Source organism: Bactrocera neohumeralis, chromosome 2 (assembly GCF_024586455.1).
Source record: "Bactrocera neohumeralis isolate Rockhampton chromosome 2, APGP_CSIRO_Bneo_wtdbg2-racon-allhic-juicebox.fasta_v2, whole genome shotgun sequence".
Lineage (NCBI taxonomy): Eukaryota > Metazoa > Arthropoda > Insecta > Diptera > Tephritidae > Bactrocera > Bactrocera neohumeralis.
The window spans coordinates 86,505,069-86,530,598 of record NC_065919.1 but is presented as its reverse complement, the minus strand read 5'-3'; the positions used below and the strand labels follow the sequence as shown (position 1 = coordinate 86,530,598).

The 25,530-nt window shown below is 34.2% G+C and overlaps 1 protein-coding gene across 7 annotated transcripts in view; it reads left to right on the top strand.

Annotated features, from left to right (window-relative positions):
* The window catches only part of LOC126758923 (protein held out wings), a 122,604-nt gene that overhangs the window by 35,145 nt on the left and 61,929 nt on the right, over positions 1–25,530 (top strand). The gene's annotated exons all lie outside the window — the stretch shown is intronic.

Here is a 25,530-nt window from a genome sequence, read left to right as displayed (position 1 = left end):
GTTATACAATTCATAAAAAAATTATCTTAAAATAATCAATCTTAAATTTTTGAGAGACCTTTTTGAAGAGTAATTTTGTAGAGAATATCCGTCAGACTCTATGAAACGAGACATTTTTGTAAGCAGTTGAAAGCGAGATACAATGTTTTTCATTTCATAATAAGAAAAAATAATTATAATGCTGGGAAAGTCTTTCGATGAGGTTTCTAAGCACCTATTTTTCTGAGTACCAAGAAAAAAAATTTATACTTTTTTACCCACTCTAATATATATGTATGTACATACATATGCTCCTATATTCATACAACTCAAAAGCCCGAAATGTGTCATCATTTTCAACGCTCATAATTTGGCAGTATGTGGGTATCGAAATTTCTAAACGACCACCCATGAATGTATATGTATATATATATGTATATATGCATACATATATACATACATACATATGTATTTTCGTCTTGAGTAATCCCATATCTACCTGTTCAAGTATTTAGCTAATGAGCTCCGTCTACTGCCAGTCTAACTGCTTGTGTGTGAAGGGATCTCACAATCAGTTTTTATAGTTTGACTGTCGTTTGAAATTAGCGCCCGACACGGAATTATTCACTGCAGTGTAAGATTCATGTTTTGAATTTAAAATTCGTATATCAGTATTTATTTAAATATGTTGGTAAATGCAGAGTGCAAGTAAACAATCGCTTCTTAGAAATGTTTGCGAAATTTGTGAAAAAAATTTAAATGTTAGTTTTCAATATTTTTAGTTTAGTTATTATATATAATAACAAAAAGCAAGCGATTTCAAATAATTTTGATTATTTCTAGTTCTTAGAAATTTGCTTTCTAGATATGTATGTATGTACTTACACATATTTTTTAAGTGCTTTTGAAATTAATGGCTTACAAATTGTTTTCGATTCGTCAGCAGTTAGCGAGCGGTTAACCGAACAGTTCAGAGAGAGAGAGGAAAATTTTTCCAAAATGGCTTGAACATTTCACTCGACCTTTTTATATACACATACATATTTGTTAAGTAATGATAGAAAGATTAATATTTTTGATAATAATTTCGATTCGATTATAAAAATTTATTAAATTCTGTGAATGTACATGATATTTTTATCAAACAAAATGCCCCTCGATTTAAAATTCACGAACTAACTATTTCTTTCATCCTTAAAGCAGGTTATATTTTTTATTTTTATTTGGGTATACTCGGGTAAAAAACAGCGTTTTTCCAAAAATTTTGGCTCATATAAAAAATGAAGTATTTTATTAGAATTTTTATTGTTAACAAAGAAATTCTGAAATTTTCGGAAAAAATAATATTTTATATTTTTTAAAAACTGAAATTTGGATTTTTGACAAAAATTTTTATAAAAAAAATGAAAATTTCAGTGAAAATTTCGCGTCAAATGGTCGTAAACGAAAATATAAAAGTAAACCAAAGTGGGTTTTTTGCATTTACATTTTTTGCTCATATAAAAATGAAGAATTTTATTAGAATTTTTATTGTTAACAAAGAAATTCTGAAATTTTTGAAAAAAAAATATTTAAATTTTTTTTTAAATTGAAATTTGGATTTTCGGCAAACATTTTTACAAAAAAAATGAAAATTTCAGTGAAAATTTCGTGTCAAATAAAACCAAAATTGGTTTTTTCAATTCAGTGGACAAATTTCATATTTTATGTATTAAAAAAATTAAAAAAGTTGATTAAATAGTTGTGATATTCTGGGGAAAAAATTGTAATACATTTACATCGGATATTTACACTTTGGAATATCGCCAGTTTTCCTATAGTAAAATTAAGCGTATATATGCACATATGTACATATGTATGTATGCATCTTACTGTGTTCAGGAAGTCAGTCCGTGCAAGCCCATAATTATGGTTTGATATTTTATTTGACACACTGTCATTTTTATGTTTCTTAATCACCTGCAGACGTGGTTTAAGAATCTACCGTAAAATATATGCAAATATTTGCACTTAAGACCATAATTTAATGCGCTGTCTGCAAGAACTGCTCAAGTCCAATGTTTTGCTCTCTTAAAAGTCCACATTTATTTCTGAGAGAATATAAAAATGTTACTTGTGCGTTGCTTTTATGACTTTGGCTGTGACATGACATAAGCAAACATATTTATAAGCCGCTATAAAGCGTCCCATTTTTGCTTTACTTAACATGTTTTCTGCTAATATTGGCTTTTTCTGAAATTTTCATGCATTTGCAGTTATTTTTATGTGTGCTTTTGCACATGACCTCTACGTATGTGTGTGTGCTTGCATTTCGTTGCATTTGTTGTTGTGTTTGTTGTGGGTATACGCGGAGCTGGAGCATTGGAAACGGCATTCAAATTCTTCAATACAGCAAACGGCGAAATTGCCGACCGACTGTCGTTTTATTGACTCGGGCGAAATGGTGCAAATTGTTTTAGCCCCTCTTTACAGCTACACGCATACATGTATACCCGCATATTTGCGCTTTTATTGCCATTGAAGATTTTATGATATTTTCTACGCGTAAAATATCGCCAGCGCGACGTTTCTGCTACTCCACTTCTGAGCTGTTGTTTTTGTTGTTGCATGCAGTAGTACCGTTACAAGTATGGCGTGCAGCAGCAGCTGTATGCGAAGGCACATACTTATGCAAAAGTGTACTTATGCGCCACCTGCACACGTACATGCATCCCACGCATCTTGCAGAGCACTCATACGCCATGGCCGACGTACGTCTGTGGAAGCTGCAGTGTCGCCATTAGCGTTAACTCTGTTGCGCATAACAACTTTCATTTTTCACTTTGCCACCAAAGCCATTTATGACTGTGTGTGTGTGTGTGTGTGCGCGCCAAAGCGTGTGAAATAATTAAGTGTGAAGTGTTGCAGCCTTTTTCACTTTGGCGCAGCGAAAATTGTGTTTGGAAGCAAATCTGTTTTGAGTCACGTTATTTTATATGCGCCACGGTAACGAGTTCCCGCCAACAGCTGTGATTAGTTGTGATCTCGCTAAATTATTACACATTTGCATATGAAAAAGTCGACTGACTTCACTCGGTTAATAGAGCGGCATGGCGTGGCAGAAATAATGTAAAATCTTCAGATCTCAACTAATTTTTTATTTGTTGTTATTTGCACTGTGTGTGCCTTTGTGTTTTCTTTTCTCAAGTTACACATTGTCAACTGTCGTTGCTGGCAGAGCTGCGGGCAGCCAGCAGTGGCGGAAGCAGAAGGGGCTCACAGCACACAACTCATGTTTCCCGGCTCGTGCAGCGTAGCGTGACTGTTGCTGCTGCTGCTGCTACAGTTGCGGTTGAGGCGGATTTCATTATTATTTCTAATTTTATATGTACGAGCAAGGCACATACACACATATGTATGTACGTGCACATTCATTATAACATCATTATCTGTTATTTGTCTCAGGCGACACAAGACAAGATAAATGCTGCAAGCAAAAACAAAAAATGAAAAAGAAAAGCAAAAAATGAAAAATGAAAGAAATGTGGCCACGCATCGTTGCCGTTGGCGTAACTGCGTCTGAGCACCTAGCGCTGCCACATGCACACACACTCACACGCACATGCATACCACACTAGCTGCTAGCTGCCACAACAACAACAGCTGTGTAATGAGAGTGAAAATGAAATGCGAAAGTAAAGCGGGACACTCACTGCCACTCGAGTAGTTAACGTTTGAACGGCGTACGCTTTTGTTGTTATGTCTTTTTCCAACATACGCTGCATTGTGGGTTTGTTACGATTTTCTGCCATTTTTGCTTTGTCCCTTTTACCTTAGAAAGTAAGCGCGCATGTATGTGTGTGTGTGTGTTGGTTTGCACAAAAACTGGAAAATAAACTTGCGGCCGCAGCTGAAAGTGAGTCAAAAGCTGATTACGCGGCTTGTTGCGCATGCGCGCTTCAGCGACTGCCTTCGAGCTTAACGGCTTTGTTAGCGCTCGGCGACGTCACCGCAGAATTCGCGCGCAAAAATATTATGATAATGCCATTACAAGCGAATTCTGCGTTTATGTTTGCTCGCCACAAATGGCTGTTTCTTTCACACTTCTTTTGCTCTGCATTCGCGTCTTGTCGGTTTTGCATTCTACAGCACTGCCATTGTTATGTGCATAATTTGCACAATTATTATTAATATATGGTGCTTAATAATCACATTCGTTGTTTCGAAGTAAATATAATTAAGGTTGACAGTTGATTTCCTGTTGTTAAATCAAATATACTGTCTTAACCGTTCTCCAGTTGGTTATTGCATTTGGTTCGAGGAAACTTTGAGAGTGGCAAATAGAACAAACGGCTGGTATACTAGACAGCATCAGATTACCGGCTGAACCATTCAAATACGGCGGCGGCGAAGAACTGACAAGTTGCATGCATCAGCTTTATTGCAAGATATGGTCGGATGAAATCACGTCAGACGATCGGAACCTAAGTGTGCTCTGCTCAGTCCACAAAACGGTTCAATTACAGTGGGATAAACCTCCTTAATATCGCATATAAGGTCTTATCGAGCCTAGTGTGTGAAAGTCTGAAGCCCGCCGACAACAAACTGATTGAACCTGACGACGCACCTGGACCATTAGAAGATCTATTAAGAAGCCGCGTGAACTAAAATCTCTCTGAACGTCCCAGCGCTTCTGGAGAGGTTCATTAGTATAAAAAGTTTTATTTGTGCAACCAACGCAACGTCGTCAAGAAACATCGTCAAGAAACCCTTGTCCGATAGTTCGGATTCTTTTTCCATACCCAGCTTTGCATTCGTTCGATGTTTTATTATCTCCTCTTCTTCTACCTCCTGGCAGTTTCTTCAATAGTTAGTTGTTGTAGCGGCAGAATTCTGCCGAGTTGTCAGCCCTTGGCCGGATAAAAATCTGGGTCCGTACCAGTAGACCTGACTGTCGTGGAAACGGTCAATGTTGTGTTCCGACTCTGCTGGCATGCCTGCCTTTTTTGCTTGTAAGACTGCAGTGGTCTGGTAGACGAAAGGTGATGTTGGTATCAAATTTTCCTGAGAAGACAACACCTCCCACTCGATGATCTAGTTTGGACCCATTCGTATAGATGCGTTCCGTAAAATTGTAATTTAATGTAGTCATTTACTAAAACTTTAAACTTCTCGAAATGCTGAGTCGTTGAGGAAAACTTCTCCGAAAGGATTGCCTTTATTGACTTGAAATTTTCACACGATGATTGCGAGTTAAGGGGTTACGTGAATTTTGAAATTTCAAAAACACCTTTTTTTATTTAGCGATGCCTAGCATGTTTTGCCAAAGTTTCAAGGCAATCGCGATAAAAGTGTAAGAGGTAGAAAGTTAGGGAGAGTGGTTCGACAGGATAGATCGGCCGGTTAGGACTTTGATCTTTTTCAAAGACGGTAGTTTCTCAGACACCAGTGAAGCGATCTGATTGTAAATTTTCAAAGTTTTTCTAAATAGGATGACCTCGTGAGTTATCGAAGGATTTGTTTTCGATTACAACTAATTTTTTCTAGGCAAGTTTTAATAAAAAATAATAATTTTTCATATGAAAAAAATCTGAAAATAGGCTTCTTTTCGGCGGGCCTAACCCACGTAATCCCTTAAGACTTCTGATTACACATTCTTACATCATTACTAACAATGAAAGCTTCACTATTAATTTCGCAAAATCACCCAAACACACTCATTGGGCAGTGAAAATATTTTTCGCCAACTCACTGCAGTGCAGGCATGCAGAAAGCTCCTTGAAAATGTCTGTAAGAATCACAAGTATTCGAATCATTTCACTGAAGCGCAGGCTGCATGCATTTGAACATTTGATTAGTAAAACAAAAAATACATAAAAATCCAATCAACCGATTCCACCGAAATTTCCAATTTTTGTTTATTTACCCAGAAGATTTGAGCGAGCGCATACGGCTTTATGCTTTTTGGTAATGTAAATACACGAAATCAAAACAAATATACATATATCCGAATACCTGATAAAAGTTGCACGCTAAAATAACATAAACAATCATAAAATAGCGATTTTTTTCTCGTGCGCGTTCGCGTACTTCGAATGAGCCGAACAATGGACGAAGATTGCGCCACCGCATACGCCCGAATCAGGCCAGGTTGCGGGAGGTTAGCAGGCCATTGAAAGTGCTGACCGAAGCGAAAACAACAGTTAAAGACATAACACACCTTAAATTTGAAATATGATTTTCGAAGCGAACCAAAAAAAAAAAAAAAACAAATCCGAAAATAAGATATAAAAGTGTATGAAATGAGGGCGCAAAAATATTTAACTGACAGACAGACGCGCTTTATTGGAGCTTGAAATTTCCGGCGCGCAGCTTAAAAATAATAATGAAACGAAATGAAAGAAAAGGTCGCGCAAATCAAAACCAAAGGAACGGCTCCGGCCAAAGCATTGGCAACCCTGACGCGGCGCTTCAATTACTTGCGCCTGCTTATGTACTTATCCGCATTGAATTATTTGTGTTGACCTTTTTCTCGCATTGGCGTTATTTATTTTAGTTATCCCATTGGCTTAGCGTTGTTGGCTGTCCAAGCCGACTCAAATGAGCCGCTTGAAATGGCTTTGTGGAACAAGTTCCAGCGCCAGGTGACCGCTTCCGTTGATCTAGACAATCGCCGCGTTGCCATCTGCGCGTGTGTGTGTGTGTTTTATACATTTTTGTTTTGTTTTGCTTGCTGTGTTGTTATTTTTGTATGTGTGGTTATATATTGACTTTGCGTGTTGTTTGCCCAAGTCAAATTTGTCTCTGACGTACTCAATCCCCGATTAGTGGAAGGCAATACAAATGTACGCCTTCGCCTCCTACCAAGCGGCTTTATCTGTGGCTGTATGATGTCATTTGCGTGCTTTGTTGTTGTGCTTTTTACGAGCTGTCATGAGAGTCTTTGTCAGCGTGAATGCATAATTATTTGAGCGTTTTTCGTAAAGGCAAAATTCTGAAATTAGCAAAGCATTTGAATATTGCTCCAATCGCCACCCAAGGGAGTTGATAAGACGAACACATAGAATATGGTGGAAAGAGAATAACAAAAATGCTAAATTTATTGTATTTCATTTTAAAACTGTCTAAGCGAGGTTCATAAACCCCGTCGAACGGTTATGAAGAAATAAAAGGTTAATAAAAATGTCAAATGAAAGGAATGAAGAAAAAAATTGAAAAACAAAATTAAAAAAGAAACGAATGAAAAAAAATGAATAAATAAATAAAAATTAAAAAAAAAAAAAAAAAAAAAAAAAAAAAAAAAAAAAAAATTTAATAAAATTAAAAAAAAATTAATTAATGGAAAAATGAAGAAAAGTAAAGAATGAAAAAAAAAGTAAAAAAATATAAAAAAATCAAAATAGTACTACAAAAACTTAAAAGCAATAAAAACGAAGTTATACTAAAAGAAAATGCCGTTAAGCAGCGTTTAAGCAAATTCTAAGCGCCAAACGACGCGAAAGTAGCGCTGCCAGCTAATCATAATTCTAAGTTGTCATTACCTTGAAAACTTTACAAGTCCGGTTTTCTGCGACTGCTTGAGAGTCGTTATGCCTACAATGTATGTGGCTGTATGTATGTACATATGTATGTATGAATATAAAAATCCATGTAAAAAGTCGGCAGAGCGCCGTCGAAAAGTAATGAAATTCGCGCAGCACAAAAAATATGAAGTAATAAACCGCGCGCGTTGACTGGGTGACTGACTGACCGACTAACTGCTCGAGTGAGCTTGCGAAAAACAGCTACCTGGGCCTGCAACAGGTTCAGACGCACACACACATACTTGCGTACAAATGGGCGCGATAAAGCGCTTTATGAAATAATTGTGTTATTATTAGAAATTGCAGAACAAAACAAAAAGAACAAGAAAAATTATTAAAAAACTTTAATAAAAAATATGCAAAAATATTCAGACACCAAAAAATAATAGCAATTGCCGCCCGACAACCGAAATGCCCAAAGCAAAATAGAGAAGACGCGAAGAAAGAAAGCGTACTCAGCTTGCTGTGTAAACAAACGAGCATGACTGTGTGACATTCAATACATTAGGGTGTACACAGCGTATTGCTACGACGGATGACAACGTAATTGCACACTAATTCGCACAAATTGCACGCAGTCGACAGCGTCGAATTAACAACAGCTGATTGATAGGCGTCGTCACAGAGTTGCTAATCAGAAATTCCATCGTCAATGTCATCACTCTACTCTCTTAAGCTTTTTTGCTGTTGCTGCTGCTGTCGCTACAGTTTTATATGCCGCGCTGTGATGTGATGCTCCAGTAACGCAGCCTCAACTCAGCCGCCAGGCCACATGTGAGCATGTGTGCGAAACGGCCTTTTTTACGGCGCACAAAGCCATTCATCTGCCATGTTTGATAATTAGACTGACTTACTTACCATGGTTGTTGTGATGGTTATTGGCACAGTCGCTTGTTTACATAATTCGAAATTAATCATTCGCATTTGACGCGGCATCTCAAAGCGCTGTAATAGTTTTTAATGTCTTCTTAGAAATAAGTCATTAAGAAAAGCAACAAAACAACAAGAATACGAATTTCATCACAGTTAAAATGGGAACTGCTTAGGGAGTGCACACCGTAACATTTTTTGGTTTTATTGACTAGAAGATACAAGACCCCGGTGGCACCGCTGCCTCAAACGGGAGACATTCGTCTGCAACCAGGGCTCATCCTGGATAGGAAGCTTTCATGAAAGCCGAATATCGAAGAGGGCTCCAAAAAGGTATCGATTGCCTTGTACTGCTGTAGAGAAGCCATTGATCAAAAGTGGGGTCTCTCAGCGAAAGTGGTTCTCTGCCTCTACGACACCATAGTAAAACCTATTAGGTTCTATGGAGCCTTTATATAGTGAAGACTCTAGAAAAGACCACCCTTGCAAAAAACTCGAGAGCGTTCAACGGGCGGCGGTCATCAGCATGCGTGATAGACTAGGGTCCACTCCAACCATGGCAGTTAATGCCATATTGCACATATTACCCGTAGACATTGTCGGAAAGTGTAGTTGCCATCAGATTCCAAGAGTCTGTATTCCTAAAAGAACACATGTCAGAAATCCTCACTCACTTTTATTTCATACCGGATCACTTGGCGACTCCTTCCCTGCCCATATGCCAGCGAGGGAGTTGTGGATGAGCAGAAGCCGTTGGAGGAGAGGGTCAGTGAGCTTTTTTATGGATGGGTCAAAGCTTGAGGGAAAGGTAGGTGGAGGAGTTTATTGTCAGGAGGTCTCTATCAACTCGTAGTTCAGACTTCCTGACTATTGCAGTGTCTTCCAGGTCGAGGTTGCAGCCCTCAAGATAGCAGTAGATTTACTGCCCGTGTTCAACCTCCTTCGGAGAAGTGACCATCCACTCAACTTAACTCATTAACAGTGCGTTCAGGGCTGGTCGAAGAGTGCCAAACTATCAGTAGCATCGAGTGTATTTGTGAAATGACTGATATGTGTGCCAGGCCACAGCAAGAAAAGGTGCTTCCGTATCCTCTGTGTTTTACTACTGGGCCGCCATCGGCAGATGGGCTGCCGCAATATCCTTTTGGCCAAAGATCGATTCGTAAGAGATCTAGGGATCTCTTTGTCCTCGGTAAGGATACGCTCTCCCTGGTTTTGGGGCTTTTAACGGGCAATTAACCTATTGGCGTCCACGCAGTAATGCTGAGAATTCTACCAGACGCCATCTGCAGAAGCTGTACGGAAGAAGATGAGGTGTAAAACAACTCGACACTTCTTTCTTGACTGTCCCGCTTTTGGGAGGTCAATACTTAAACACTTGGGGGCGCATACCCTAAGACATCCCACCGATATGGCAGGAACACAGGAGTTCTTCTTTTCCATGGCCTCACAAAAAACTACATTCAGCCCACGTGCGATCTTTGATCAGCCATCTAACCTAACATATACTTAAAATCTATTATTTATTAAAACTAAACCAAAAAGCATGAGTTCTAGTTTTCAAGCTAGTTAGAAGTAAAGTTCAACAATCTTTATCGATAGCAAATCAAAAATTAGACTCCCAAAGATATAATTAATTTTTTTAAGTTCTCTCACCGTTAACGAATTAACAATTTCGTGTGCTTCCAAAACCAATGGAAGACACAACCCTTAATCATGCAGCTTCGATGTTATTAATGGCCTACCAAAACAGTTAAAGATTCGGTACAAGCGCTTTCAATCAAATACGAAACAAGTTGGCGAGTATAATTAAAAATCAATTGACAGGTGTTGGGCACCAAGTCGCCGCTTAAGCGAATCCACAATATAAATAACAAAAATATTTACAATAAAAAAATAAAACAATAACAACAAATACGCAAGGCGCTAATAGGCTCAAGCAAATGGCACAATCAAAAGCTTAAGAAAAGAACGAAAATTTCATAAAAAATATTGCCGATATTGTTGCTTTTGTTGCTATTGTGCGCATTAATGACTTCTGATTACCAGAAAAATACGTTAAGAAGCAAAAAATTGCCGGTAAAACGTAAGAAAAAAATAACTTATTTAATACCTTTAAGGCTGCTACTTATTGTGCTTTGTGTTAGCAAAAGCCACCAAAGCCAGTTATATGAAATAATGTTAACTCGCATAAATCGCCGTGGTAGCCAAATTTAGACAAATAAACGCGTCTGTATTTTGTGTTTAATGAAAATTGACACTTCCAACATTAAAAACGACAAATATGGGCATCAATCAAAAGCTGTAATGTTGGGTTTTTAATAACTGTAAATAGAGAAAAAATTATAGGAAAGAAATATTGGATGACTAAGCTTGTTGCATGCGGTGAGAAAGGTTTGGGATTGCGTGTGGAGTGTGAGTGCAGCTGCGAAACAATGCCGCTTGCATTGTTGGACCGATTTAGGCATGGTGTGAACGGCGCTTAAGTGGTAATTGTTATTAGTTGCAAGGTTTGAGAGAAAACGTTTATGAGAAACCAAAAAAAAAAAATCAATTAAAGCACAGAAATTTGATATTGAATAGCACGAAAATAAAATATTTAAAATATAAAGTACACGAATTAAATAAAAACAAAATAAATTAATATTTGAAAAGTAAATAAGGCGGAATAAAGCAATTAAATTAAAAAATAATACCAAATGCTTCCAAAAAATTAATAAAAAAAAATTTATAAAATTAAAAAGTCAAGAAAATAAGAAATTAAAGGAATTTAAAAAATAAATTTAAATTTATTTAAAAAACATATAAAAAAATTTTAATTTAAATTAAATTAAAAAAAAATTAAACTACATTAAAAAAATTAAATTAAATTAAAAAATTAAGAAAATTAAAAAAAAATTAAGAAATTAAAAATAAATTAAAGAAAAGAAAGAATGTCTAAATATTTTAATATTAAAATTTGTAAAAATGAAAAAGAATTTAAAATTTTATAGGAATATTATAAAATATAATAAAGTTAAACAAACAACTAGATAATACCCAAAAAAAAATTCCTAAATAAAATAAATAAGAAATGGAAACAAAAATTTAAAATTTAAAACAATATATATAAAATTAATTAAGAAAAAAACACGAGGAATGTGCAAATATTTTAACATTAAAATTAAAAAAAAAAATTGAGAAAAATAAACAATGTGTAAACTTTTTAACATCAAACAATTGCAAATATGAAAAAATATAAACTTTAAATGAAATATTAAAAAATTATAATAAAATTAAAAAAACAATTAGATAATACCCAAAAAATTCATAAAATAATTAAAAAAAAAATGAATATGATTTAAAAAAATTAAAATAAAAATAATTAAAAAAATTAATATAATTAAAAAAAATGAATATGATTTAAAAAAATTAATATAATTAAAAAAATTAAAATAATTTAAAGAAAGTTGAAATATTTAAAAAAAAATTAAAATAATTAAAAAAATTAAAAAAAAATTAAAAAAAAATTAAAAAAATTAAAATAATTAAAAAAAAACAAATGTGTAAATATTTTAACATTAAACATTTGCAAATATGAAAAAAAATTAAAGAAAAAAACATTGAAAGGCAATGTAAAGAATGTGTAAAAAAAATTGCAAAAATTAAAAAAAAACTTAAAAAGATGTAAAATATTATAACAAAAAAATAAAGTTAAACAACAATTAGATATCGACGGAGCAAAATTTTGATTATTTAAAATACAAACAAAAATCGAAATGGCCGGTGCCGACAAAGTTTAGCGACTTATTTCCTATTTTCCAAAGTACTAAAACAGGTCCTAAACTATTGCAGTGATTTCTGCCTTCACAGTTGTTAAGGACAAGAAATGTAAAATCTGTAAATTATTACCTAACCCATGAGCTACGGTTGTTAAAGAAATTCAAATTTAACAAACTGCCAGACTTTGAAAAAATATACAAAATTTTATTAAAAATGAAATGATTTTTGGTCCACCAAATTTACATTTTCTATACAATCGAATAATTAATGCTCATTGTACAGGGAAACTTAAGCAAAATAAGCACAAAAACTCGGTGTGATCGGGTAGTTTGTTTTCGAGTTTTAACTGCAGACAATTTGAAATATGTTGTGTTGAGAAAAATTCACTTAAATATAAAATTATGAAGCTGATTGCACTAAGCGGCTACACTTAGAAGGAACTAAAAAAATATTTAAAATAATTATTTGAAATTTTAATATGTTAGTATTAAAATATAGACTACAAAAACAGCATCAAAAAAAATGTTTTTTTTTCGAATTTTCACGCCAGGTTTTCGCATTAAAAATTCTTTATATTCTGTATACTAAGAGAATTTTTATAATTTATAGTAAATTCAAGGCAATAAATGCATGCAATGTATGACCAAGACAATAAAATAATATAAAAATGCTTATACAATAACAATAAATATTGAAAAATTGTGAAATTTTCATAATTAAGTCAACCAGGAACTCTTGCAGTGCGACTTACGTCCGCACCCACAGCTTCACAAGTAATTCGTATGAATGAATTGCTTCTTGAAATTTTTCAATTTGTTATTGTTTTGCTGTGCTGCTACTTTGTATATTTTACGGCATAAAATTGTTGAAAAGGAAATCGTGATCTAATTCATATTAGTGTGTTCGTGTGTGTGTGTGTGTGTGCTTTATGAATAGATTTTATGCAAATTTTAATTAAGCTTTTTGGCAAATAAAATGATTTCTATAGATTCAACAGATGCATACCAGAATGCATACATATTGTGCTATGTGCGCAGAGTTGCTTCGGCGAGTGGGTGAAAATTTTTAACATTTGAGGACTATGTGTTACAATGTATTTATTATGCTGCAACGAGAACGACCCAAATTTGCGCTGCTGCAATGGCAAACGACAAAGGAATTCAGCGCGAAAAAGTAATAATAATGAAAAGCTGAAATATTAAGTGCAAAGTAAGGCGAAACACTCACACAAACACACACACATAATTGTTGTTTATAAATACAAAAATAAAATGCTACAATTTTATATACATAATATATTTTTAATTTCTCTTGCACATGATTTTCACAAGTGATTTAATTTGCCATTTAACTAAAAGCGAAAATATGTGTAATCTAGCCTCAGATTTATCCGCATACTAGTCGAGCGCATAATTTAGACATTTAAACGCGAGACACTTTCGCGTCGCTGAGCTGCCGCTTCCACCCGCTATCCACCTATCCACTGTCGTGTTTGATGCTGCTTAGTCACGCCTAAAATGAGTTTATTCAATTTGAAATAGAAAATGCTGCACTCAGGTGGTTGAGGGGGTCTATCTTCTATATGATGCCCCTTCTTTCTTCTATATGATGCCCCTTCCTTCTTAGTTCTCATCACTTTTTGATGTAATATTCTCGCTTTATTCCTCCAAATCGTTGCCAGCTTCACATGTTAGCATTTGCTTTGAAATCATTTGTAGGTGTTGCGCTCTTAATTGGCTTAGTTGCACATCTTCTCCCCGAAATATGAGTTCATTAAAAATTATTTTGACTTGTCTTCAGCACCAAAAGTTTTAACGCACACATGGAAAACGTAAAATTAGGTGAAATACTCATGTGTGTGCTTTGGAAAATTCCGCATGGCGAAGAGCAGTGTGTTTTGAAAACCGTCGTCTTCAATTATTGCGTGCTAATTTCACTTTTGATTTAAATGACTTCAAAATAATGAAATGTGGAATGCGCCGAGCAGAAAGTGGAGAATATTAAAAATATTTGGAAACCATATGCATTTGTATATAAATTGTATGGCTAGTATATTCTTTAGTTTATTAGAAATAATTTTGCCGTTATTTTTGAAAAATACCTGAAAGATGTTTCCAAATAAATAAATTTTTAGTTGTGAACATCATTTTTCTTTGACACTCCTTAATTAAAAGCATCGAAGTAGCCATTTTCATTCGCAAAGAAAACATCTTTATAGTTCTCAACCGGTTTATGAATTATTTCTTTGAAGTATCAGACAATTAAAAGTTTCTAGAGGTGCCATAATCCTAATAAATATGTATTTTAAATATTCTTGAATAATTTCATTAACATTGTCTTTTTAGCTAAAAGTTATCTACTGTTGCCATTCATTTTCATTGTCATATAAAATTCGTTTATAGTTCTCAACCGATTTGTGAATTATTTCTTTGAAGTTTCAGACAGTTAAATGTTCCTAGGGTTGACAAAATTCTAATAAATATTTATTTTACATATTTTTGAATATTTTTATTAACATGATATTTTTTAAATACAAATTATCGAGGGTTGCCATTAATTTTCATTGGCATAGACAACTCGTTTATACTTCTCAACCGTTTAATGAACTATTTATTTTAAATATCTAATATTTAAAAGTTATCTACTGTTGCCATTCATTTTCATTAGCATTGAAAAGTCGTTAATGCTTCTCAACCGATTTATGAATTATTTATTTGAAGTATCAGACAGTTAAAAGTTTCTAAGGTTGCCATAATACCAATAAATATATATTTTAAATATTTTTCACTAATTTTACTGTCATTGACATTAACTTTTTCCATTAAGCTAATTATTTTGAGCATTAGATATACATACTTCTCAGCAAATCAGGTGCTTGGAAAAGCATTCAAGCCAGCAAATATACATGTATATGTATCTGTCGCTTGTGCTCATTCATATTCGGAGCTGCGTAGCATAAAATACGAAGTAAAGAAATACACTCATATCCCCATCAAAGCTAATTTTCATTAGACGTATGCATTGTGGACTTCAAAGCGTTTACCAAATAAGCAACATTTGTTAAACGAATATTTATTGCTCTATGAAAAACAAACGTAAATTATTTGAAATTGCAATTATAGTAAAAATATTGCAAATATATCATGCATTTATGACACATTTACAATTTTGCATACATACTTATGCGGGTATTTATAGCATCCCACAGATGGCGTTATGCGCTGCTGTTCATTTTTCTTACGCACGCAATACAATGTGTGGCACATGCGGCCGCACACACTCCCAAAATTATCAATTTAATGTTATATACATAATTATTTGCATATATGAACATATACATACATATATGCATAATATTTATAATAAGGAAATGTGTGCACTTTTGGCGCGTGAGTACGTGCTAAGAATACAAGTATTTCTAATCCTTTGCGCAATTCCTGCACTGAAAGCACTACAAAGCCACTTACCTGCATGTCTTTCTATCAGCGCGGTTATACATACCTACCTATTCCGTCAGATGTGCCAATTCATAATTTTCATAAAAATTTGAAATAAAAACTGATCGTTTCAATACATCCGTCAATCAACAAATATTGAAAAATGCGCCAGCGCCAAATGCCGACAGACTTACTCATTCAGGCGCATCTTTGCTTTTTTATACGTGCGTACAAGCGTCATTGACATACATACACGTGTATTTCTCATTGATTTATAAATATTCCGAAATATTCTAATTCGCAAATTGATATTTAACAGCACTTCGCTATCTAACATAAAGTGCTGAAAATATTTCCGCTGAGGTTTAGGAAAATATTGATGAATTTTAAGTGTTTGCGCAGAAATATTAAAAAAAAAATTATTTACCTACATATCTCTAGCCAACTATATTTGTAAAGGGTCATCCATTTCGAGGATGCCATTCATTTTCAAAATATCTCTACTTGGATTACCCGTTACGATATACTATATGCTGTACTCAGATCAGCGCAGCTTCGTTTCATTTATGGTTTATATTCACTAGCTAGTCAATAAAAAGCGTTTTTTGTGATTTTATTTTAAGAAGCATTTTATTTAATGATAAATAAAAATAATGTAAATTTACCGAACTTAATGTTTTTTAATAATCAGCGATTTATTCAGCTAAATTTTAAATTTACTTGATTTCTTAGCCGATCTCCAGCAGCACTTCTGGAAAAGGCGTCTGGCGTTGAGCAAGATTTTTCTGCTGAAAATTATTTGAAATCCAAAAACACAAATTTTCAATAGATGTATGCATGTAGGTGTGCCCCTAGTGTGACAGCGTAAAAAAAAGGCATTTTTTGGGATCACAAAAAAAAAAAAAACTAGTCAATCAATCGTTTTAAAATTTTGAGGGTATATTTAAAAATGTTTTAAAAGTAAACTAAAAAATTTTTGAAAGAAAATATTAAATATTTTTGAAATGACAAGCGATCTCCGGCGGCGCCAAAAAAAAGGTCCTCCACTGCTGCCCTGATTGCAGCCTTCTCTGTTGATAAAACCTAAAAAAAAAAAAAATCTCGTTAAACTAAAACATATTGTCTGTACGATGACCCTCGGGCTAATAAAAAATAATCAAAAATTGACGAAATGGCGGCATGTTGAAAAAAAGTTAAATTTCACCCAAAATTATGGTCGTTTTTGGCCCGCCAAAATTTGATTTTTGATTAGATCAAAAAACTGGAGGGTCATCGTATGGAGAACTATATAGTGAAGATACAAAAAAAATTTTAAAGCAATCGGATCATTTGTCTCCGAGTAATCACTACAGCAAATTCGAAAATTGCTTTCGAGAAAAACGCGTTCAAAGGTAAAGTGATTGTTATCTATATAACTGCCGAGCGGCTACTCTTTTAAATGGCTGTAACTCAAAAACTGTTTCAGATATCGATTTGAAATTTTAGTATGTTATTTTTAAAGGTATAACCTATCGAAATATGAAAAAAAAAATCGATTTTTTTTTTTTGAAAATTTCACACTAGGTGTGCCCCTTAATGATCGAAGGACTAGTTAAAATTTTTATTTTTGACAAAATTTTGAAAAAATGTAGTTTTTTTGTAAAAAAAAATTATTAAATTATTTTTTAAAATCTGATTTCTTCGAACATTTAACGACAAATATGTGTGAGAAGGTCGTGTGCAGATTTTAAGCACATAGGTCCAGCCGGAGAAATGTTTCTCACAGACACTCAAAACCGCGTTTGCAGTTTCGATATTAAAATTCTTTCTAATACGCCCATATCTCCGAAACTATTTGCGTGACAACTTTTCTGAGAATATTCTCAAGTATACATATGAACATTCGGTATACATATAGTATATGAAAATAATATCGGTTTTTGTACTTCACAAGTGGAGATACCCAACTTCCTTAAAAAATATTTTGCGCTCAAAATACTTTGAAACCCAATGTTTTTTAAAAAATGTCGAACTTTTAAGTTAAGTTCGGTTGTAGGTGCAAAGTTTTATATTCTACAAAACCAGTTGTGGATTAAAAAAAAATTATACTTACCGCTACAAAACACTCTTATAAATAAAACATTATAATATATAGGAAAATATAAAAAAATAAAATAAAAAAGAAACAAAATAAGTAAAATAAAAATATATTGTAAAATTAGGAAAGAAAAAAATTAGGTAAACATATGAATATCTAAAAAAAAATAAAATTAAAATAAAAATAAATAAAAAAAAAATAAAATAAAATTAAAAAAAAAAAATTAAAATAAAAAAAAAGTTAAAATAAAATTAAAAAAATAGAATAAAAATATATCGCAACGATAGAAAAGTAAAAAATTAGAAAATGTAAAAAACATTATAGACAAAATAAAAATAAAATAATAATATAAAAAAATATATATCAAACAAAATAATTTAAAAATAAAAATAGAATTAAGTAGGGTTAATTAATGTAAAACAATGTCAATATTTATGATTTTTTATGAAATATTTAGAATATATTTTTAAAATCCAAAGATACACTATAACATTTGAAATATTAAAAAAATAAGGCATTGGCAGCAGGGCTCTTTGAAAAAAGTTGAATTGCGGTAACTGTCATAACTCGGTGCGGGATCATCTGGAATCAAAAAAAAATCAGAATTATATCCTAATCGATTGGTTCATTGGTTTTGAAATTTGAAATTTTTCACTTTTTGGGAACATTTTTGCGACCGGTTAGTTAGTATTGTAAAATGAAAAATATCAACAAATTTGAAAAAAATCGCCGCCTTCGTATACCTCGTAAATAATGTATAGAAGTAGTGTTAAAATTTTTAAAATGATGGGCGGTAGTTTGACTTCTGGTGGGCGCCGCTTTGGACTGATGTAAACCTTTGATAAGACAGATATAAAAATGCGGATAACTTTGACAATTATGCTCCAATCGACACAACATTCTTAAATTCAAAACAACGTATCATCGAAAAAATCGAAATTAAGTTTTTATTGCTTACGATTCACTACATCGTACTATATATGTACATATATCCAATATATAACCATTTCATAACCAAAACTCAAATTTTGTTTCAATATGAGGGGTTTCTATTATAACGTTTTTCCTTCGCCTGTAAACTTATGAAAAGTGATGTTATGTTATTTTGCATTTTAGGTGACGACATGCAAAAATCGCGAAAAACTAAAAACGCTACTCCCCCCAAGCTAAATCATATATGTATATTAAAGAATGAAAAAAGGTATAAAAATAAAAAAAATTATACAAGTAAAATCTTAAATAATATACATATATATGTATACAAATGTAGACTACTATTATAATAATTATTATATTTCAAAGCAAACTGAAAATGGAAATAAAAAAGCACAGTTCTTCAATTCATTCAACATTTACTGTCAATGCTGTTATCCATTCAAATATTCATTTTCATATACATACATATGTATGTATCCATGTAAGTATGTACATTGTACATATGTATATATAGAAATGTGTAAAAATAAGAGTTTACAACCTACGTTGGATACTGAAATAGGCAAATACAAATTTCATTTCGTTGTTGCACGAAATTAATTCAAATGCCTACGTCTTTATTCAAATGCACGTACACATGTGCCACACATACACGCAACAGTACATAATAGTACATTGTTATACATATATACACACACTAGTTCATGTACATTGCTGTACATATAAGTATCTGTATTTAGTGAAAATCACATAGCCGGGGACATGCCTCTTAAAAGCGAGCTCCATGAAAGGCGCACCGACCACGCATTTCTGTGTGTTTTCTTTGTAGGCTAAGCAGTTAAAATAAATACACACACACATACATACATAAAAATGTACATGTGTGCTGGGTTTGAGCCAACGCTTGGTGCCCAAATCGGGATATGACAGCGACAGCCAAATAGGGCGAAACAGCCTTCAAATGGCATACATATTGGCGTATCGGCTACAAGCGGCGACGCGGCGCGGCACACATGGAGCGTTTGAAAAGCGAAAAACAACGGCGAGCAGCCTGCTGAGTGTGAGCGAGCTGGTTTGGTTAGGCAGGCGACATTGGTTAATAAAAAGTAATAAAAATCGCAACAGAAGCCGCACTTGACTGCGGTGCAACAAAGCGATGGCTCTGCAAAGCAGGAGATAAGTAACAGCAAGCGTCAAGTCGTTTTTTTTTTATTTTTTGTTTGACCTACGCATGCAAAGACGCTAGCGGGAAATAAAAAAAAAAATAATGTTAAATTTGCCTGAAATAATAAACCATTTAAATGGCAAGTGAGCGCCTGCGCAAATCAGCTTCACCAGCTGTTGTCACTTATGCATAACTGCGCCTGCCGTACGCGGCACGTGCCCATAAACCCACAGTAGCTGCCGTTGCCATTCACTGTCACGTTTCGCAAATAAAAAAAATTATTAAAATTTTATTTTTTTTTTGATTGCGACAAAAATATTTTAATTAGTAATATTCCATCACCAGCATTCATCATTAGCTTTAATTAATTGATATCTTACTCACTACTTAATCTTTTTTTTACTTTTGCTATTTTATGGCAAAAAAGCGCTGCATTCAATTTGCTACTGTTGTTGTTGTTGGCCGGTTAGTCATTCATAAAATTAATACTATTTCGTGTTATTTATCGGTCTATTATAACTGCCAGCCATTGTTGCCACCGCCCGACGAGCACAAAGCAAAGTGCTGTGTTCACGCCCACAACAAAAACAGCAACTTGTACACAAACACACACACACACACACATACAGTGGGTTCGTCAGAACGCCCACGGACCGAATTACCATATTAAGTCGTAAGTTAACCAGTTAAGTGTTTGCTGTTTGTTGTTGGCGCATGACTTAAGCAACGCTTTTAGCCGCTAGCTGTTAGCCCATATGCCGAGTTAGCCGCGTTAGCTGAGTTAGCCGGTGCTGACTCGTTTCAGCTGCGCTTGCCCTTAAATGGTCTGCAACAAGTTCATAATCGCTCTTATTCATAATTTATTTTTCAATGAAACGGCGACGCCGCCAGTTGCTCCACTCAACCCATAACTAGTTCGCATTTGTGTATCTGTTTATGTGTGTGTGTGTGTTAATGTATTTATTTGTCGCGTCGTTACATTTTAATTACGCTGCGCTAAACGCTGAAAGCTCGAAAACTAGTTGATGCACGAGATAGCGAGTGCACAGGTAGCTAAGCTGAAAGCTGCAAAACAACAATAACAACATGCATATATATTAAAATGTGTATATTGCAAGCGTTGCACTAGTAAATGCCAACAGTAGTTGCCAATAGTCAACAGCTAGCAGTCAAGCACACATTTGTTGTTGTTGTTGACATTTAAAAATACCCCTGTTGACTCAACATGCACCTACCTCATCATGCGCCCAGCTCATTCATACACACACACATCGACACTCGCTCACTTTTGCCTTCATTCGTTCAGTCCATCAATATTCTCACCTCAGTGCGCTAAATCTGTCGCTTTTAATGTCGCGCTAACTGTAGCCTGTAAGCGTGTAAAGCATACATTTGATTTCTGCTTAGCACAGTTCGTTAGTCACATTGTCTTCGGCGCTGAAGAGCCGCAGAGGACGGCGCGACATCTTTAGTTGCGATCAGCATAAAACGACACACACACAGGAATACATATGTATGTATATACATATATGTATGTGTATATATTTACTCATATATATAAATATATACTATATTGCCTTAAAACACAAACTTTTAGCCCCAAATCACACCGAAAATTATGCGAAATGTTAACTCATTCATTATATTGTTTTTGTTGCATTTGTAATTTCTACTACGCTGACGTTGATACTGATCACCGCTGACAGTTGTTGTGATTGCAGTTGACACATTTCTGATGGCCGATGAAACGTTTGCATTTTGCAGATAAATATGTTTGATTCGTTGACAGTTTGGAACTTGGCAGCATTAGTTATGTATTTATGCAGAACACAACACACAAACACATATAAAATGTCATTGCCACAAATGTACAAATATGCGCGTGTGCGTAGAGCTTCTGCCGGCCGTGCGCTGAGTAGTCACAAACTCTTCGGCGCAAATCTACGCGGATTATCAGGTGTCAAGCTAATTCGCTTGAGCATTTCCTTACCAAGCGTTGGCGAACAGTGACTACATACAGTGTCTTAGCAAATGTGGGTCAGCAATACTAGGCAGCGATTGTCATTAGCAGGGGAAGCAAGTGGTTGCCGTGCTTAGGAAGCAGCAGTTAATATAGAGCTGCGGCGATTTTTGTGTATTTAGCAAGAAAATATTGAGTCAGCGCCCTCCATTGCCAACTTGTGAGTGGACATTTTTAAAAGCAAAAAAAAAAAAAAAATTTTTTTTGCAGATATTTTTGATAATTTCAATAAAATTTTAATAATAATTGCTAGAGTTATAGTAAAATATTTAGCTGAAGTTACATCTAAGAAATTTATAGCGCTTTTATCTATTAACTATTATCATGCCACATACTAAAAAAAATATTCCCTGGGTTTCATTAAGGGGTTATATGTGAAAAGGGAGCTAACGTTCGAAAACTAGTTTTCTGGGAAACAGCTGTTAAAAATAAACAACGTTTCGTTTCGTCCATCCGAATCAACTAAAAAGTGAAAATTGATTTTTTGACACCTAAGCCCCTTTCCGTAGACCAGGTCACATATACCTTTTTTAATTTCAAAAAATCGAAACTTTTTTATTGCTTTATCTTAAAGAACAACTCCTTGAGAACATTTTCTCAAATTTTCATAGAGATTCGAGCAGTAGAAAAAAAGTTACAGCACTTCTAACCGCGCGCCTCGTCGCGGCCCCAAACCCGAGTCGCCAGCGTCACATGCGAATATCTCGAAATGGTGTTTTTTGAAAAATGACTTTGCGCTGACATGGATTGGCGGAAAACTACTTAACCGATTTTCTCCAAATTTTTTTTTTAAATGTTCGTAATGAAATTTTTCTGTGCTTGAACGATCGACTTTTTACGCACAAACTTTTTTTTCGCCGAAATGAATTTTTTAGTGAAATTTCTAGTGACCAAAAAGTTAATTTTTTGCATTAAACGTTCCCGTGTGCACAAAAAAAAAAAAACAAAATCATAAAAACGATCGTTCAAGCACAAGGAATTACACTAAACTAATGAAATTTGTTTACTTTTATGGTTTCAGTTGACTTGTTCGACCTGGGGAATTGTCACCGCAAGGCTCTGCCAAAAAAAAAGGCTTCTAAGGGAAACAGCCACCCCTTAAAACCTATTTGATATTTTGATATTTTTCCACGAAATTTCGCACAAATATTGTTAATAAAGTGTACTATCAAAAAATAAAAACATTCGTGTAATGTAATAATTACTACATACCTAAAAAAATCCAAACTTTCCTTTTTTTCTTCGACAAAGAAGGTATATAACCCCTTAATTGGTTACATAGGTTTCCTCGGGTAAAGACAACCTTTTTTTTCAAAATTTTTTTTCTCATATAAAAACTGAAGTATTTTAGTAGAATTTTTTTATTGCTACAAACATACACTATTGAAAAGGAAATTCAAAAATTTTTGGAAAATAATATTTTAAACTCGGCCATGCGACGTCTTTTTCGGTGAACCCTCGGAAAAAAGATGCGCCCGCGTTGGCAGAATAACTCCTTACAGGATCATCTAAAGTGAAAAAATACATGTTTTAGCTAAAACTCCTTAACTTAGAATTGAGACGAAGCAGTAAAAACTGAAAATTGGATTTGTGGCACCCTTTTTTACAAAAAAAAAAAATTAAAATTTCAGTGGAAATTTCGCAACATTTTTTTTTTTGCAAATACTTATAATTAAAAAAATACTTCGTCCAAGTCTTTAAGGATTGTATCTCAAAGACCTGTGTAAAATTCCATGAAAATCGGTTGAGTAGTTCTCGAGAAATCTTGCCAACCGATTACAAAAACACAGTTTCGAGAAAAACGCCTCGAAAGACGGCGCACTTAGCCTAGTTAGCATCGAGCGCACAAGTTCTCAAAGCTGTATCTCCGTAACTATTACTCGGATCAACTTGAAAATTTAGGACAATATTCTAGAGGTGTTGTAAAATTTAATAGAACAATAAAAAAATCGATTTTCTGAAATCCTTACACCCATGTAACGCCTTAATACAATAGTGTCAATGCTTAACCCATTTTACTTATACTTTTTTATAAGTCTCGAGTTTGGTCGCGTTTTCCGAAGCGTATTTTTCAGTTTCGGAAACCAAAAAAAGTCACAGGGAGTCAAATCTTATGACTACAGGGTATGAGTAATGGTGTTCCTTTTGTTTTTGGCTAAAAAGTCATTCACAATCATGTGAAAAATCCATTAATTACCTGCCACCAAGTCGGATCGTTCACGACGATATACTTCACTTGGACACCTTACCAATAAATACTCCGAATATGAAGCATATCGGACTATATATACGGTGGTTTTTCATAATAACTTGACTTGCGCGCATTCTAAGAGGTTTAAACTTTACATTAAGACTCTCTGAATCACCATAAAACCTGCTTAAAATATCTGCCTTCACAACCTTTCTAGGCCTTTCCATCATCTGGTGAATAATTACTTTCGAAGCGGTGGAATTATTTCAAAAATTTTAAATTCGTGTTCATGTTTACATTTTCATAAATATTAAAGACATTCAAGCCATCTGAAATGACAGTAAAATATTATTTCTAATTAAATCAGGCATTAATAGTAAATACTCAATAAAATATGAATTAACAACTCTGCATTTAACATCTGGAAATTATACAAAAAGGTCACAAAGCTATACAGATGAGCCTCATCCACACTGTAATATTCCGCATTAATCGCAGTCGGGCAGCACGTGGACAAAATATTCACCACTTTTACTAATCTGCAAATGTGATTAGCAATTTATGACAGCAGCGAGTGTTTAGCATTTGCATGCACTCATCCGTTTAGCAGAAATTCTATATTTATTTATGTCATCTCCACCATCGCTGATGATGCAATGCCACTGGGCGAGCGCGGGGTGGGCAGGTGGGCGCGGTGTTCGTCCATGACAGCCAGCCGGTGCGCTATGGACTGAAATTCGCGCGATATAAGCGGTGGATCGTGCACACGCACACACACATGCAAACATTTTACGGCAGCGCAAGTGTGATAATCAATTGTAATAATCAATAAACTGCTGGAATTGCAGCAATATTTCGCAGCCACATTTACATTCGACTAAATAGGCAATCAACCTGCTGACTGACTGGAGCGCGCGGTGCGCTGTGTCACCGTGCGCTTATTTACATACTAACAATTGCATTACTATTTTCCAATATGCTTACATGTATGTGTGTGTGTGGTTTGACAAATGTTGCAAATTAGTTGAGGAACTCCATTATGTTGCATTAAAAAACATTTTTTCACAAATAAATTGTATTGAAAATAGATAAGCATTAAAACGCGAAATTAGCAGGAAAATCAGTTGTAGTTGCTTTTAAAATAAAAACATAAACAACAAATCGCCTTTGATTGCTCATAGGCTTTTTAAAGTTTAATAGTTTCATTTATAAATTATTTTTATAAAGCAGCAGTTGCTACTTCTGTAAACCACATATTGACTGGGAGGCCTCTGGATTCTTCTTGCATGAAATCATTTCGTTTCTACAGAATTTTAATGCACATTTTGTGTTATTCACTTTTAGCGCGGCTGTGATCAATTAAATATACTTAATTGCTGCTTAGTTTTACAGCGATTTTTTAGTAACTGAAAGCAGCAATTGATATTAACTAAGTTCTCTATATGTATGTATATATGGTCACCTAAAATGCAAAATAACGTAAGATCACTTTTCCTAAGTTTATAGGAGCAAAAAACGTTATAATAGAAAA